Below are 4,924 nucleotides of genomic sequence, written 5' to 3'. Positions count from 1 at the left end.
TAGCCTGGCGTTGATGATGTATAGATGGGTGCAGGTCATATCATAAGGACAATGTAAGCTGGGAAACAGCCATTGTGTCATTGGTTTGGAACACAAGTATAGAAAGGATGGTGGAGTCCCTCCACTGCTCGACTGGAGTGACTCATGCCACCAATAAGTTTTATTAGATATCACATAAACATACAAACATACAACCTTGGATTATCCCATGGAGACTGACAATTTATTGCAAATCTGGTAAGGAAAGATAGGGAAAATGCTGTGAAAAGAGGTTGAGGTGAATTGCATGTTCATCATAAAGCCTATCAATAAAAAAAACAAAACATTGGCTTTGCTTTTTGCAATAATTAAACCCCTTGTGGAATTTGCCATTGACTAATTTTACAGCATTATCTCAAGGGTTTGTTAATCAGTGTCTTCCATATACAAATGTGCTGCACTCTAATGCAATCTTCTAAACTATTTGTTGTTCTCTGGGATATGCGGTAAACTGTACCGCTATGACATCTTCATTTATCCTACTTTTGGAGACAGAGCCATATTGTTCTTTTTGAGTATATTATATGCTAATACAAGTTAGAGCAATACCTTACAATCCAGGGTCTAACAGATGTCATGACAGATCACAGAAAGAAAGCCCTTGTCCATATGTCTTCTATGATGGATGGAGATGGTATGATGGTACGTGTTGTTCTGGTTGACGTTTTCCAGAGAAGGAGGCAGAGCCCTCTGTCAGTGCTCTTAGGGGTTTGGCTTTTGGTTTGAAGGTTTCATTCACTCTCTTTAACATGCATGTCCTTGTGTGTACTTTGAACTGCATCAAGCAACCTTTCCACCTTTGCAAAATAGAACAAAAGCCAAACAAAGAAGCAAAACAAACCAGGAAAAAGGGAAAAGCAGTCTTTCATGCAGGTAACTGTAAATAAGTGTATGAATATGACACAACTATGCATGTTGACACATTAGCAATTTGTTCAGGTACTTTTTTGTAATCCATCCAAAACTCTAAAATGGCATGTATAGGGAAAACATTCAAAACAGCACTGAAATGACCATGTGTGAGAGGGAAGGAGGGTAAATCAGTCAATGTTTTTACATAATGATTTATTTGTTTATTTTTAATGTATTGTTAAATGACTGGATGCGTTTTTTATCTGTTTTAATTACATGGTTTATCAGCATTCTGTCTAATGAAGTCAAATGAGTTAGAGGCAAAGCAAATTTCAAGTCTGCTCTTTATTCTTCTGGTCATTGGAATGTTGGAGGTCTACAAGAAGCCGGTAGTCCTTACAACACATTAGGGGTGTCCTTCGAAGGGAGTAGGGCATAGGGATGATCACTTCCATTTGGAATTTACCCCTTGAACCGTTCGATACGAAAACACGTATCGTTACACCCCTACAACACATACAAACATTTGTGATATGTCTTGTTATTTTGGGTCAGAAGTTGCAATCATCCGTTAATGTGGTTAATTTTCAAATCAATCCAGATACCCTTGGACGGCTTTGTGTTTATATTTTTTTACTGAACCTATTTCATTACACCTTAAGGTGTGATCAATTTGCAATATCACTAACAAAGTCAAATCAAGTTATCAAATTGATTTCAGCTAGTCTATTTCTAGTGATTGATTGATTGATTGATTAAAAACATCTTTGTAAGGAACTGTTTCTTTTCAGTGTCGCCCTGGTCCTGTGGGGAAACACACAACTCGTTGTGGGAATGTTGCGAGTATCCCGAGTCCAGATCAGCGTCTGGCTCTTTCGATCAGTACCGAGTCTGTGTTCTCATTCACCCCGCGACACCATGTAATGAAGCTCTCTAACTGTAATGCGAGTTCATTATATATTATAAAATATTTTTACCTTATCACACTAGCAACTGTTATATCTAATGCTAACAACTTGTAAATTTTTGTTACATCATGTATTCCAATAAGTCAGAACAACAGCACAAAATCTGCATTTACATTTACATGTAGTTATGTAGCAGACGTTTTAATCCAAAGCAACTTTCAAATGAGGACAATAGAAGCAATCAAACTAACTAACAAAAAGAGCAATATTATGTAAGTGCTGTGACAAGTCCCAGTTAATCTAACACAGTACACATAGCAAGTTTTTGTTTTTTTGTGTTTTTATAAAAAAAAAACATGTTTTTGAAGATGGCTAAAGACTCAGCTGCTTGGATCGAGTTGGGCAGGTAATTCCACCAGCAGGGAACAGTTAAGGTAAAAGTCTATGAAAGTGATCTGGTGCCTCTTTGGATGGCACAATAATGCACTGTTCACTTGCAGAATGCAAGATTCTGGAAGACACACAAGTCTGATGTAGTGAATTTGGGTAAAGGGGTGCAGAGCCAGGGGTTCTTTTGCAGGCAAACATCAATGCCTTGAATTTTATGTGAACAGCTATTGGAAGCTAACTGATAAACAGAGGTGTGACGTGCTCTTTTCTTCTTGTTAACGACTAATTTTGCAACCACATTCTGGTTTAGTTGGAGAGGTTTGATAGAACTGTTAAAAGGCACTGCAATAGTCCAGACTGGACAGAAAAAGAGCTTGAACAATGAGTTGTGTAGCATGTTCCGAAAGAAAAGTGCTAATCTTCCCAATGTTGTATGAGGCAAATCTACAGTACCTGGCATTTCTAACAATGTGGTCTGTGAATTTCAGCTGATCATCAATCACAACTCCAAGGTTCCTGGCTGTCCTGGAAGGTGTTATGGTTGATGCACCTAGCTGGATGAAGAAACTTTGATGAAGTGATGGGTTTGCTGAAACCACAAGCAGTTCTGTCTGGGCAAGGCTAAGTTGAAGGTGATAGTCCTTCATCTAGCAAGAAATGTTTGTTAGACATGCTGACATGCGAGCAGCTATCATTGGATAATCAGAATGGTATTAGAGGTAGAGTTGAGTGTTATCAGCATAGCAGTGATATGAGAAGCCATGTTCTGAAATAAATAACCTAATGATGCCATGTAGACAGAGAAGAGAAGTGGTCCAAGAACTCTGGAACTCCCTGAGGCACCCCAGTAGCTAGATGTTGCGACTTGGACACCTCAACCCCCCAAGATACCTTAAAGGACCTATCTGAGAGTCAATGCTCAAACCACTGGAGTGTGGATCCTGAGATGCCCTTTTCCAAGAGGGTTGACAGGAGGATCTGGTGGTTAACCCTGTCAACAGCAGCAGTCAGATCCAACAAAAATATAAAAAATGGGAAAATATGGCACCTGCTCAGACGACAACCTTTTTAGATGTGAATTTATTATGCAGTGCTGCAAACCACATTTATCCATACAAAGGAGCAAGGTTCATGCAGTTTTATTTGTTAAACATTAGAGGGCCAAAAGTTAAATATATATATATTTTTTTTCAACTGCTTACACACAAAATCTTTACTTGTCACACAATTTCTTAAACCTGACACTCAAAGACCCACACATCAAAAATGCAAAACCATATACTAATTATTGGCCTTTGACTCAGTTTTCAATTTCATAAAACACTTTTTGCAAAACACAACACACAATTCTCTATGTAACACACAAATCTAACATGAATTAATATTATGGCAAATGTGTTTGCAAATGTTTGTTTTTGAGATGTGTTTGTGATATTTTGAATGCAGTGCTTAATTTTGCAAGAGATATGAGGCATTTTGCATTTTGTGTATGCAATTCTTGGATTTGTGTGTAAATTTTTGAGAAAAAAAAGAGGCAAAGTTTTGAAAATGTGTGTAATAGTGTGTAAAATAATAATTTATACTTAAATCCCTCACTATTTATTCAGGAACTTTCTGTTCCCTATAATGGACTGGACTTCTCAATGCTATACTTGAAAGTGAGAAGCACTAATCACTGCTTTGCACATATTATTCCTACTAACAACTTCCATCATGCATCACAAATGTGTTATTGTGACTGCAGGCTGCAATAATTTTCAGTAAACGCCAATGTGACATGCCATGATTAGCAATTTCTCTTCCTCTCTTGCATTCTGGCAATACACACACAAAGTCATAATCTTTCTGCCGACTATTAAGTCAATGGACTGGTATATTATGAAAGAGAAAGCTCTCTTTAGCCATTACAGTTCCCACCAGCACAGATAAACAAAGCATGAGTGACATTCTCTCATCAGTCAAGGCACTGCCACGGTCCCTTGCCAGATAACATTAAGTGTGCATGTCAATTGCCAAGTGCTGTCTGTCACACTTCAGTGATAACACAACAGCAGGAGTGTATGTGTGTGTGTGTGTGTGTGTGTGTGTGTGTGTGAGTGATTAGAGCCCCACTCAATGATCTTATAGTATGTACTGTTTAAACAGCTGTGTTCCTGGTAATGGATATCTTTGTAAAGAGCATGTGATACATTAATTCATGTAAGAAATTAAATTAAATTGAAGGAATCATCAAATACATACTGCAAAGTAGCTCCCTAGTTTAAAATACACATTATTCTTTTCTACCCTTCTGAAATGCCCAGATTTAAAATTGGGAGAATTGTGACCCTTAACATGCATCATTTTCATATGTAATGTATTTTCTGAATGTAACAACGTTCGTAGTTCAGGAAGAAGGATACGGGAACATTTAAAGAAAACTTTAATAAAATAAACAAACACAAAATGAAAATAAAGCGGCAGCCCCTCGCGGATGACTGCCGCACACAAAACACAAAACAAAGTCCAGGCCTGGTGCTCTCTCCTCTTTCACTGCCGTCACTCCTCCTTTTATCCTTCCGGAGCTCCTCTGTGGGACTCGAGACCGGTGAGTGGTGCAGGTGTTGCTCATTATCAATTACTCCACCGGCCTCGCTCCGTTCCCACGGCTCTCGGCCCCGCCCCCACTCGTCACATACCCCCATCGCCCCTCGCAGGCCGGGGGGTACTCCTGAGACTGCGCTCTACTCCCCCCC

The sequence above is a fragment of the Sinocyclocheilus rhinocerous genome, unplaced genomic scaffold, assembly GCF_001515625.1.
Source record: "Sinocyclocheilus rhinocerous isolate Xijiao unplaced genomic scaffold, SAMN03320098_v1.1 scaffold1358, whole genome shotgun sequence".
NCBI classification, from domain to species: Eukaryota; Metazoa; Chordata; class Actinopteri; order Cypriniformes; family Cyprinidae; genus Sinocyclocheilus; species Sinocyclocheilus rhinocerous.
This window is presented reverse-complemented; position numbering follows the sequence as displayed.